This window comes from Notechis scutatus, chromosome 2, assembly GCF_049901735.1.
Source record: "Notechis scutatus isolate UNSWTSFEM ecotype Mainland chromosome 2, rNotScu1.2, whole genome shotgun sequence".
Taxonomy (NCBI): domain Eukaryota; kingdom Metazoa; phylum Chordata; class Lepidosauria; order Squamata; family Elapidae; genus Notechis; species Notechis scutatus.
The window spans coordinates 72,844,801-72,859,178 of NC_142010.1; positions in this window are offsets into that span (position 1 = coordinate 72,844,801).

The following is a 14,378-nucleotide window of genomic DNA, read 5'->3' on the forward strand; positions in this document are numbered from 1 at the left end:
AACTTGTAAAAGGGCTACAGGTTTTTTTAGTTAATTAATTTTATTTTTTACTGAAATGTCAATCATTTTAAATAAAAACTCTGACATAATAAATATCATCTATCAGATTGTATGGATCCAGCCTCCTACAAAGCCTAATCATTATTAAAAACACGTGGATACTCAAGATAAGGCTACTTGAAAGACTAGAGTCTTGTTCCATACCTGGATAGAATTTGGTTCTTTGGTGTTGATTATGGAAAGGAATTTACCCCTTTCTTTTCTACAGAGACATATCTGAGAACTGAGGCTCTTGACTTTATCTTCTGGAATCATTTGGAGTCTACTATGCTGAACTTGAATCAAATTAATTAAAAATGTCCATACACAAATTTGTATTGGAACAATTTGGGCCTTAGTGGCCCAAGTCTGGAACAGACTTCTTAGCTGGACACTAGCTAAGTTGGGATGGGGGGGAGCAAAGGGCACATTTCAGTATGTACCATATGTTCTCTAAAAACCATAGGACATGTTTCTATCACTCAATGTTATCAATATCAATGTTATCTTAGTATCAAGATAACCGATTTGTTGAGGATCTGTCCTTGTAATGTAGCAGAGCCTTCAACTCAGTGACAGGGAGACAGCTGGAAAGCAGGCTTTTTTATTGGAACATACAACACAGCTTGCCTGTCTTCCGGCCAAATGGGAATAGCAATCTTGTGGATGATATTCCATGAAGTTGCTATTCCTACCAATAACATCTGTGCTACCTCCTACCAAATGATCCATTTTTCTCCTTTCTTTTGTCCTTTTCAGAAAACATATTAACTTGACAGAGAACATCCTGGAAAGAGATCAGCATGGTTTTCCTCTTCTCCAGAAATAGGGATCCTTCAACCTCCTTGCTCTTCTTTTCTTCATGACACTTTAACTTCACAACTTGACCTCATGTGAAGCTGATTTTGAGGATGAAGAAAAGCACAGCACCCTAGGGGTGTGGGGGAAAACCTATAGTGAGTGTGAGGAATTAAAAAAGACCCATTGTTTAATAGGCCAGGTTTTGCTTGCCAAGTCCCAATCCTTTTTATGATTACTGTATACTTTTTTGGAGCAGGTAAGCACTAGTGATTCAGCATTTTTATTTCCATGGAATCTGCATGAGACTTAGATGGGTCCCAAATCATTAAATAAAAATGATGCTGGGGGCTAGTACTTTTTGTTATTTGTCATATTTTCACTTTTTTAATTGGAAAGATTGTGACAGGATGCCCGAAAACAGTTTTCTTCTGCTTTAGAGAGTTAAATCTGGCTTCTTTGATGCTGGGTTTTGTTGTTTCTTTTTGTTTTGTTTTGGTTTTTTTTTGTTTTTGTTGTAAGATTTGTTTGGGTTGTTTTTTTTTTTTTTTGTTTTTTTTTGCAACTAAGATAAAATGTTACGCTATTGGCCTTTTCCAGATGACTGTTTTAAGAAATATTTAGCTATATTGCAGCTGCTAGTTACTGAGTTGTGTTGTAAATATGTTGCTTAGACTGCTAAACTGTTATTTTACTGCATGCCAATTTACTATTTATAAATCAATTTCACTCTATTAAAAAAAAAAGGCTAGGGTTGAATTGCAAGAAAAAGATAAATAAAATTACACCCATGTTCACACAGTGCTTCTTTCAGAAAATTAGTACCCAGTCTCCTGCTGTCAGATTTTGCAGACGTTTTATTTCATGTGAGTGAACTGCTGTGTTCACTGTTTGAATTGTTTTGGTAGATTTATCTAACTTTTCTAGCTGTAGCCTGAGAGATGAAAACTTTCCAATATTATAAACAGGTTTACTCTAACCACCAGCAACTGGCCTGTGAGAGGAAGCTTGGCTAGGCCTTGATGAGGCCCTTTGGATCACAACAGCAATGGAATTCTTCTCACTTAGATACAAAGACCACATGATTCTCCTTGACAAGGCACTTTATATTACCTTGAAGCCTTAACTGACTGTTCCAGTCATGCATCTACACTAGAAAAGCAGCTACTAGTATAACCTGGGGGTGGATTCAGAAGAGAGGAAAGGCAAAGTAGTATATTGCAACCACTTTGTTTCTGTATTAGGGGCAAAGAAGCCATGCTATCTTCCAAAGCAGGTGTTTTACCTTTTTCAAAAATCTGCACAGCTACTTCTGGGGAAGCAAAAGAATAATAAAATAACAGAGTTGAAAGGTCTTCCAGTCCAAGCCTCTGCTCAGGCAGGAAATCCTATACCATTTCAGACAAATGGTTGTCCAATCTCTTCTTAAAAACCTCCAGTGTTGAAGCACTCACAACTCCTGGAGGCAAGTCATTCCACTGATTGAGCAAAATAAGGAGCTGGAGAATGAATAAGGTGAATAAATTCCTCTATGAATAAGGAAGAGACTTGGAAAATGCCCACATGTGCTCCATACAGTAGATCCCCATGAAGAGAGTGTAAGGCAGTGGTCTTTGGTTGATTTTAGAGCTCTGGGAGCTGAGGGATCACCATCAAGCCATGGATGGCACCTTCAAAAGGATATATGGTTTGGATACTTCCTCTCTTAATCATTTCTGGAACTTGCTAGTCAATTGCTTTTTGGATAGAATCTTCAAGAACAGCAAGTTTCATTCCACTGGGTGAGTCTCTTTCAATCCTTAGCAAAAGAAGTTTTATGAAAGTTTAAGTTCTTAAAAAATATTTTGGAATAAACAACAACAGGATGATTAGAACATTGATTCCAAAAAGTTATAAACAGACTAGGGGACCAGATTGATCAGAAATAAGATTTTGAGATACAGGTTTTGAAATAAATTACAAAAATCCTTCCTGCAGTAAAATGTTGTTGCTCTGTTGCGGGAAGGAGCACTCGAGACCAGTTAGACTTCAAGCTCTTTTATTTAGCTCTTAGTGACTTTTACCAAACCGGAGGCGCGGCAGGCTCTTTTATAGCGGCTGCTCGCGGCTCGCAGACAATGACGGCTCCTTGAAATTCCCGCCATCAGGTGGACCAATTGAAAGACAGTATTACAAGTATTCAAAACGAACCAATCAAATGCAGTATTGAGGACCAATCACAGGCAGCATTGACGGACCAATCACAATGCAGTATTTCAAGTATGCAAATATAGAACAGTTGTTATTTACAATTCTATAGAAATATAAAGATTTTAATTAAGCATAAGAATTTTTTCCATGAAAAAATACTGTTGTTTGGGAAAAAAGATGGGACTTTTAAGGTTAAACACTAGAGGGAACCAGAAAGAATTAAACATTATGATTAAAGGAGAAAATACCGACTAATACAAAATGGAAAAATATACTCTAACTTTGGATGAGTTCAAGAATATTTGGGAACAATGTACTCAGAAATTGCTTTTAAGATTATCTGCTATCATATAACTGGATTTAAAAGAAGTTATAGAAAAAGAAAGAGGTTTCACTGGACACAACTAAGACAGACTGATTCAAATAAATTTGAAAAAGATAGGTTACAAGAATGATATGGAAAATATGTTACACTAGATATGCAGTTGAAACCAGATTATGTCTTAATAATTAAAAGAGGTATACAAATAACAACCAGAATAATGATTTTTCTGAGAAAAGTTTCTAAGAGTTTTCTAAGAAACAAAGAGAAAATGAAAAGAAACCAATTTCAGGGGCTCTATTTAAGGAGTTTTAAATTGTTTAAAGAGATTTTATAACGTTAAAAATAAAGGGAAGATATGTAGAGTTGGTTTATTTGATCAGCATTAAAATATATATGTTATTTCTGATAACTCTTAATGGACTTTTGCCAATTAGGACTGAATGATGAGGCTCTAAGGTTTTATTTATAAATAAAATAAAAATATCTTTTGTAGAAGAGATGATAAGTTACTGAAATGATAAGATGATAAGTTACTGAAATTGTTTGAAGGGGAAGGTCATTTCTTTAAATATTTATATTCTATATATTTTTTCTTTTTCTTTTTTCTCTTCTATTTCTCTTTTTTTCCTCCATAGTATTTTTGCTTTCTTTTCTCATTTTTTATATTTTTCTTAATTTGTATTGGGTTTTTTATCTTTATAACTGTAAAAAATATTATATAAGAAAACTAAGTTCTGCACAACCATAGGACACTACATTTCCAGAAAATAAAAGCTTTTATTGTCTATGGAGGAATCAATTATCCAGATCATGGTTGTCCTAAAGGTGCTTTCTCAAGAATATTTAGTATTTAATATTTGTTTGATTTGTCAATCGCTTACAAGATACAGGTATAAGAATAAATATAGTTTTGAATACATGAGATAGATACTTATAAGAAAAATAAAAAGAAACAATAGGACAGGGACAGTAGGCACAATTGGTGCGCTTATGCACAGGCCTCTTAGGAAGGGGGTGAGGTCAATGGTAGACAGTCTAAGGTTAAAGTTTTTGGGGTTTGGGGAAGAAACCACAGAGTCAGATAGAGTATTCCAGACATTGACCACTCTGTTGCTGAAGTCGTATTTCCTGCAATCAAGTTTGGTGCTGTTAACCTTGAGTTTGTATCTATTGTGTGCTCTTGTATTGTTATGATTTAAGCTGAAGTATTCATTTGCAGGTAGGACATTGCAATGTATGAATTTATATATTTAGATCGGACCGGAGGCGGCATAGTGCTAGGTTTTCTAGGTCTAGAGACTGGACTTTCTGGTTTTTCTTTGAAAACATTTCACTTCTCATCCAAGAAGTTTCTTTGGCTTTGACTGGATCCTTCCATTCCCCACCATCCAGTCAGAGTCGAAGAAACTTCTTGGGTGAGAAGTGAAACATCTTCAAAGAAAAGCCAGAAATCTAGTTGCTTCTTGAAAAAGCATTTTTGGGGCAAAAGCTTTTATTGCATTACGATGTGTTTCTGTTTTTCCTTTTACTGTATATGGATCAAACTCAGAACAATTTTGAAGTGTTAGGCATTCTTTTAAAAAATGTTTTTCAAATTTATGCTTATGTAGCCTGTTTTAAATTAAAAAAGCAAATGAGATGAAGTTTTCCTCTGCAGGCAGACCTTTCTGCAGGCACACGCACACATGCACACCCATTCACACGCACACATAATATTAAGTTATAATTATAACATTCCTAAGCATGTATCAGAGTTGATGTTAAATTAAGAATATTTCTATATTTTTATTCATCTGTTAGCAAATATAATTTTATATGCAACAAGGTGAATTTTTATTTTCTTCATAATTATGCAGCTAGAGGTATTTTATCAAAAGAATGAAAGAAACAGTTGACAACTCTCTTATATATAATTCTTTTCTACATTTAAATTCACTTTGAAGTTTAAAAAGATGGCAGTGGTAAGGAGAATCATATCCATATTTGATAGATGAAGATGTATGGACAATAAATGATAGATATCGGTAGATAGATGATAGATAGATGATAGATAGATGATAGATAGATAGATAGATAGATAGATAGATAGATAGATAGATAGATAGATAAGATGGGTGATAGAGATTAGATGAGATAGATGGGTAGATAGGGACAGCCTCTGAAATTGAGAGTCTAAAAGCCAACTTCACAACTAAGGAACCGGACATCTTAATATTTTTATTGTTTCTCAATTGTATTTCTAAATTATAATGCTTCTATCTAAATTTAACATGTCATCTCTACTGAAAATCATTTTTATGCTCCATATTTGCAGATGTGTTGAGCTCACCAATGTCTTTAATTTAACAAAGAAAGAAAATAAAAACAATGTTTAGGAAACCAGCATGGTTGTCATTCCTAATATCTGAGATCCATCAACAGGGATCTGTGCAGTGGAGGATACAAATTGTAGATGGAGAGAAAAAGATAGCAAATATTTTTCAATTACAGAAGAGCGCCATTTTCTACTTCAAATAAAATGGAATTCAGGGCTGAGTCCCAGAAGTTAAAACACTCCAGAACTCTTTCCAGTACATAGAGAACAACGCTGTATCTTTTCTTTGAAGAATAAAATGTTTATGTTTCTAATTTTGGACATAATGAGAGGCGTTTAGTTCCTATAGCATGCAGATTTTAAAAAGACAGGTGTGTGTTTCACTTCCAACTCACTAACCTCGGTCTGACCTTTGAAGCACTTATAAGTGAGTTTACATTTTATGATGACTTTTATATTATGATACAAAGGGCCAGAATTACAAAGGAAGATGATTCTGCTGCTCTTCAGTATCACGTGAAGCATAAAACTAAGCAACACTTGAGCATTTTCAAAAGTTGTAATGTTCATTCATGAAATTTCCTTTGCATTCAGAGTTTCTATTAAGCTTAATATGTTTCTTATTTTGACAGTTACATTTCTATCCATCTAGCTATGTTATGGAAATTTCAGTATAGAAATCTGTTTTGGAGCTGAGGAAATAGTATAATTGTCCCAAAAGAATGGGCATGAATCAGAGGCAAAACCATTGATTCCTGAGCTACCATTCAATTCATAGAACGTAGGGTCAAAGGGCTGGAAGGGACCTTAGAGGTTTTCTAGTCCAACCTCCTGCTCAAGGCAGGAGACTGCCCAGTCAAATAGTTGGCCAGTCTATTTTTTAAAACATCCAGTGATGGAACTCTGGCTCCATGCAAGCTCAAGAATTCTAGGAGTTAAAGTCCACAGATCATAAAGACACCCCTGGTCTAGTAGGATACACGTAGATCTCTCTCACAGTTTCTACTGTTGAGCCAGGCACCACCTATTATGCAACTGACAATTCTGAAACCATTTTGAGCTGAAATTATTTTGGGAGCATCTTCAGGGTGCCACAGCAAGGCCGATTGCAGCTGTGGGAATGTGAGGGGGGAGAGATAGAGAGAGCTGGGGATGTGTAGCCAAAACAACATTCTTTCCCAGGGAGCCAACTCTACCAGGTGCTGGAGAGGTGTGGACCAAAGCCAGCCAGGTTGGTGGCTGCAACCTGGTTGGACCATGTGACAGATGTGTGACCTGGGAGGAAAGAACTTTGGGGTTTGATTTTGGTGGGGAAAACCTCATGTCCTTCAGAGTCGGTTTCCCCAGATGTGCCAATATGACATGCCTAATAAATCTATGCTTTGAGGAATATGCCTGTCTTGGAGTTTTGATTCCATTGGGTGTGTTAACTGGAACTCTGATAGTATCTATTCTTTACTTTACTTTAAGACTTTAGTTTTCTCACCACTGAACTGCAACTATTGGATTCCTTTTTTTTCCTATACCACCTTTCTTCCAGAAAGTCAGGGACACATAAGGGGTGCTTCTTCTTTTAATCTTTCCAGCCAAAATAACCCTTGTGAAGTACATTGGCTTGAGAAACAGCAACTGGCCCAAAATCTCTTAGTGATTTACCAGCCAACAACTTAACCACTATACAGGTTCACTGATACATCTGCCATATAAAGCGTACTCCGTCTTACATATAATTTTCTGTATTTACAGAGTATCTCTCTTTTTTAAAAAAATGTATTCCTTTGAAAACTTTGCAATGGTTGAGATCAAGGCTGATCAAAGGGACTATGCACACATTGTGGTTATAACATAACAAACATGACATTTGAATAGAAAGAGTTAGCTGAAGATCACTGATTAAAGTGGCCTATTTGTGGCCAAGTTTTGCTAAATGACAATACAGTGGGAGGGAGGGAGGAATTGAAAGTATCCTCTGTGCTTGGAAAAAGCAATGCTGAAAACACTGTTTTTAGCAGCTGCTGTCAGGTAGAAACATATCCCTCCCCTTTCCCAGAACTAGACTTGACTCATTCCCCCAAAGATTCCTATCAAGACTTTTCTCTTGAAGGGAAAACTCTCAATCTCATCCCCCATCCCAATCCCACCCCACATCTGCTGAAAGAGGCAGACCAGACACCATAACCTCTTCACTCAGGTATCTATACCAATGTGGCCAGCTGATTGGTTATACCCAGCTACTTGACTGGCACAATAGCATCCACTGCTAGCTAATTTAGCCATACAACTAGGTTTTCCAAGGATTTGCCACATCCAGAGAGAGTCAACTTATTCAGCCCTCAGCCTAGAAAAGGGAAGCCACACCAGAGGGTGTATGGACAGGAAAGAGGAATCAAAAGCAAATGAATAGAGAAGTAATTGTGAAGTGACATTTGATCAACTTCAACAGCTACAATCAAGAAACTGGGTGGACATTTAGTTGCCAGAACCACAGTAATTAGCCAAGCCTGCTTGATCCATTCCTGGAGCTTCACTTGGAAGCTCAGCTTAGTGTCCCACAGCAATATTAACTTAGACCAGAACTTGGAGCTGAGTTCAGAGCTTGAGAACAATTTTCCTGTACAACTGTAGTTATGTATGGGGGCAGCACATAACCCCCAACAAATCTCCAGACAAAGCACATAATCTCCAACAAATGCAAATCTTTGGAAGGAAACAAGGACTGCATTCCACTGGACCCCCAAAGACTTGTTTATAGGCTCAGCCAAATCACTGGTCCTAGGAAGTTGGATTTAACACAGTGATATATTGGGGAACTTGGGTGATATAATAAAGTCCTATGTAAAAAATTTCATCTAAGGTGTGGTGTGCTCAGTGCTCTCTAAAAGAATCTATCACCAAATCTCTGGTGTTCATCATTATGTGCATAATGACTAAAATCCCTGAGAGCCATAATTCAGCAACACCTAGTCAAAGGTTCACCAGCTATGATTTTTCCTGCCATTTGAAAACATATTTACTATCTGTACATGTTTCATTCTGCCGTTTGTCTACATTTTACAGCTCCCCCATCCTTACTTTATATATTTCCGAGATATCATTATTTGGATGATGAGCATGTTGAACATATTGGCCAGGGAAACTATGGTTTTCCCCAGGATTAACTTGAATTGGGATCAGAAAACTGTGAATGGTGGATTTCTGAAAAAACTCTAGCACAAGAGCTTACCAGTCATAGAAGAAACAAATACAGAATGCTAGTCCTGCATCCTAAAAAGCAGACACCATCCACTCCAATATCTTCATTGTAAATTCTAAGACTGATTATTCTGCCTGTTGTTATTTTGGCCTTCTTTGTATTTTGTCCATTTTTTTTCATTGTGCTCCTTAACTTTCCTTACTCAACTTGCAGATCCTTATATTTTCAGCTATCAAAGTAATGTAATTATCACAGCACAGACTATTGATGTTTCTCCCTCTAATTTTAAAGCCATGCTCATCTTCTTCCAATTTAGCTTCAGTTATATAAGTTGAATAAATAAGGGGTGGATAGACAATCTTGTCTCTTTTGCTAGCATGGAACTAGTCTGTTTCACCCATAGTTTGACTTCTTGTGTAAAGGTTTCTCATGAAGACAATGAGATTTTTGCAATTCCCATTTTTCTGAACCCATTGCACAGCTTGATGTAATTGACACAAAGACTTTTCTATAATCAATGAAACACATTTTTTTTCAGTATTCTTTGGCTTACTCAATTATCCAGTGTGCATCAGCAATAATGACCTGTGTTTCTTGGCCTTTTTTAATACCAGCTTGAACATCTGGCATCTTTTTTTCTGTATAGAGTCAAATCTGCATTGGATGCTTGTTACCATTATTTTTCTAGCTTGTGAATTTAAGGATATAATGTGATAGTTTACATAACCTCCTTCTGAGCTCTTCCACTGAAATTCTTTTACTTTGCTTTTCTCTCTCTCTTCATTTATGGCAACCTCTTTTCATGTTCATCCTTAATTATTTATTTATGTTTACTCCATAATAAACCTTTGGAAACAACCTGTTGTAATCTAGTTCTAGTTGTAGTCTTCAGGAATTATTTAAGAAAAACTTCCTTAATAACATAAAAGCTTCAGACAATGGACAGGAGATAGTTCCATTATCTTCAACTCATAAGCAAGATGGGCTCACCTCACTATAAATAATTGTTCAATATCTTCTGTATTAATATCATACAAATCCCTACATGTTCAATTATGAAATACAATTGCCACCCCAGTTGTCCCATTAATGTAGACATTGTTGCGATTAGATAAGAAGTGACCAAAACATTTTCTGTCTGCACCTTGTCCCCATGATAAACACATCATGTGTACTCTTCCTATTGTCAATCTTTAGAACCAGAGCTTTGATTTTCTTCATATTTGCAAAACTTGAAGTGGATAACATCTTAGATGGTCCCACATTTTCTGATTAGTTAATGGACTCTGTCCATAACTACAGCTTGCTAGATAGTAATGATCACAGAAGTGCCAGACGGACAGAAAAAAGTGCAGGGAGCATTACAGGAAAAAATGACAAGCTGGTTCTTATTAAATACTTGGTCCAGTCTGAAGAGACTTCAATCCACTCCATTGAAAGAAAGAAAGAAAGAAAGAAAGAAAGAAAGAAAGAAAGAAAGAAAGAAAGAAAGAAAGAAAGAAAGAAAGAAAGAAAGAAAGAAAGAAAGAAAGAAAGAAAGAAAGAAAGAAAGAAAGAAAGAAAGAAAGAAAGAAAAAACATGACAAGCTTTAATCAAAATGCTGATGAAAAGAGAAGGCTAACCTTGGGGCAAGATGTTCTTTTCACTTAGTTCTTGAAGCATAAAATGTGAAACCAATTTGAAAACAGTCAGGTTTTTTTCCCTGCCCTTAAAAATGGGAAAAGAATGTCTGACAATATTACAAGACAGCTTTCATCCCCATTGTCTAAGTCCCACTTCTACTAGCATCCATATGAGCAAAATAATTAAGACATTCTTGCAGTGCTTTGACGGTCACTGATTGGATTACCTTCTCTACTTCCCTCACCCTCACCCATGTTTCCCTGGAAATAGGTACCACAAATTGAACATTATGTGCAGCTTCTATAAAACCTGATGCAAACCTTGCAACATTGGGTTCATATATCAAGGGCTGATGAAACAAAGTATATAAATCAGAGTACAAATTGATGCGGTACTCAGTATGCGATGGCTCAGTGGCTATGATGCTGAATTTGTCAATCAGAAAAGTTGGCAATTCAGCAGTTTGAATCCCTAGCACTGCATAATGGAGTGAGCTCCCGTTACTTGTCGCAGCTTCTGCCAGCCTAGCACGTAAAAATGCAAGTAGAAAAATAGGACTACTTTGGTGGGAAGGTAACAGCGTTCCTTGTACCTTCAGCATTTAGTCATGCCAACTACATGACCACGGAGATGTCTTTGGACGGTACTGGCTCTTTGGCTTTGTAATGGAGATGAGCACTGCCCCCTAGAGCCGGAAATGATTAGCACGTATGTGTGAGGGGAACTTTTACTTTTACCTTACAAATCAACAGGAATATTTAACTTGTATATAAGAATGGGTGAGCCGTGTCTATAAGAAATATCCATGGATTAATTTATTCCCTTTATTCCAGAACTAGTGATGCTAGATAATTTTAGAATGTAGACTTCAGAGTATTATGTAGAGGTATGGACCAATTTATGCAGGTTTATGTCTTCCCTGGGAAAAGCATAAATGAAACTGTATAATGGGCATCTGCAATTAAATGTATGCCAAGCAAACATTCTGATTGGATTTTTTTTTTTAAGATAGAAGTTTCCCCAATGAATGCTGAAGTGAGCAGTAGTATCTCTGATTGGCTTTGAAAACTCATAACAATCAAAATAGTGAAGCCAGGTCTGTTGCTCTTGCCTTAAATACCTGACATTTAGGAGATGGATTCTTATGTCCTCAACCTTTGATTGCAAGGCCCAAAGTCTTAATCCCAGCCCACTAATTTTTCTCTCAGTTCTCTACATTTTTAGGTCTTTTCCACCTTTAAACTACCTTTAAAGAGCTGCTTTGCTACTATCAGAACCCAAAGAGCTTTATTTTCCAAGAAAACAGGTTGCTGTATGCTACTATCATGTGTACTTTTTCCATTACTGTTGCTCTTGTATACATAACCTTCAGTTTCCTGTTGAACTCTAAACGCTTCAGAAGTTTCTATTCTTTATTATATTTGTTAGGGAAAGGTGGAAGTTCATAGCATCATGGAAACCTGCAGGCAGAATGGAGTTGATATGTACACAGGAACTCCATGCAATTCAATATAAATAAAAACTTGCCCATGGATACTAGTGTATTCTCTTCACACTTCATTAAACATAACAGTGTGCTTCTATTACAAGGGATTGCTCTCTGCTATAAAATTAGGAATCTTTTTATGCAGCACCAGGGGCAAGTGATTGATCACTGTGGAGTTGACAATTCTGGGAACTACTGATAGATTTTAAAAGGTTTATTTCAGTTTTGCTAGTGTCTCTCATTCACCAAGTCACTCCAATTGTCAGCCTTTTGAGATAGACCAAGTCATGAAACAAGTGTCACATGAAGGACAAAAATTCTATTGTTATAGGGTATAATAACAGACTCTTGAAAGCCTGACAGATATTTTTTGTATATTAAAAAGAATCAAGATAGAAGAATCTTGAGATGTTCCTCACTCCCTTCTGTCTCTCCAGAATAAGCTGATGTTTACATAATAGTCACTGAATTCCTTCTTTAAATCCATCTCCATATTCCTCTATATAAATCACACATATCAAAAGACCACTCTTCTGGTCACCTAGCATAACAGATCATCTTACCAAGGTTATCATATGACAGAATGTTTCCTTCCATGACCATTCTGTGACTCTAGAGATTATAAGACCCTTTCAAAGAAATATGATGACTTCCAACTTCTCTACTCCTTCACACATATCTTGCCTTGGAACAATGTATATTTTGATACAGCCTCGCATGTGCATTCCTTTCAGGTTTGAGCTTATTCAGTTGCATTTGGGATATTTGTCCACAATATTTGTTTATTTAAATTTAGTTGGCCAAGTGCTCAACCTGCATTTCAAAGCAGTTAAGAAAAATAAATAAACAAATAAACAACAACAGTAATTGTGCCAAGCACATTTTCTACATTCCAACAATTAAAATGCACTTTACAGATTTCTGATCCAGGGACTGAAGGGAGACTTTTTGAAAGGCAGGCAGGGTTGGAAGTCACCAGATCTTGGAGGGCAGAAGAAATGTAGTTCCAACAGGGTCCTAGCAACAAACATTATCCTCCAGAGTTGACCAAATGTGAATCTGAAGCATCCCAAAGCTTTATTAATTAATAATAATAACCACTATATTCATTATCAAACAAGCATGGAAATGCCTTTCCACATAGTACAAGCTGTAATGTTTGTGTAATTTTATTATAACATATTTTTTAAGTGAATAGTTGTATCTTCAGGCAAATACATTATTATCCCCAATAACATTAACCTTTGGATGAGAAATCAATGATATGCAGAGAATATAAATAAGTCTGTTTGAACCACTCCCTCCAAAACCTAATAAATGTTATTATCACAAAGTCTAAGAAATTGTAAAAAATGTGGAATGGCATAATGGGCAGAGGAAAACTTCCAGTAAAGATTTATATGTGCTAAAATAACATGTTGCATTTAGAAAATTGCAAAAAAAAAAGTTGTTGTTGTTGCCATTGTTTAGTCAGTGTAAGTAGAACTGAATCTGTTTCTCAAGAAATAACTATGGTTGTTGTTTTTTCATTTATTTTAAAATGCCTTACGCCCACAAGGAACCCAATCCTCTTCTTAGCTGTGAACCAGTGAGAACTGTGGGCAATGACAGCCTAACCATCACACTCCTCAAGCAGAAAGATGACCTGGGCATGTAGAAGGCTATCCTCAAGTATTTAAATTTGTTGTGGCCTTGGCACCTATCCTCAGAAAGTCCTTTCTCCTTCCCCAGGCCTTGTGCTATACTTATATGGATATAACAGTGTTCCTCCCTCTATCTTCATCAGGTGGGCTGTGATGACCCAGAGTGTAACACGAACGTAATAAAATCCAAAATGTAAATAAATGTCCTTTAATGCCTCCAACTTGGCCCCACTGTTCAATAATTCTCAGTTGGAGATTAAACTTATTCAAAAATAGTCGTCAAAAGAAAGCAATATAGTCCGAACTCAATGAGCAAATGAAGGTGAAATAAAAAACCAAAACTAACTACAATGAAGGAATTTCCACAATGGACCAGGATAAGTAAATTACCAACTTCAAGGAGATAACAAGGCACAGTCTGTTGGAAGGACTCCAACCAAGATAACTTCAGCCCAAAATAAAACACGCTTTGCTTCTAGCAATGCTGTGTTTTAACCGTCTCTCTTATATACTATTCTCCCCAGCTGCAACCAATGAGGGGGATCGTGGCTGCTTCCTCTCTCATAAGCCAAGTTGTTTCCTTCTCTGTTCTGCCCTGCATGTCCTAGGATGAAGAGGAGATGGGCTTGGTTCTTCCTCTGACTGCCCAGCCAGCCTCTGCCCTTCCCAGCCTCCTCCACAACCGCCGAAGCCACACCTCCACTCCCTGTCGGCTGTTCCTCCTCTCCCTCAGAGTCCAACTCTAACAAGGGCATGCCATGGGCCT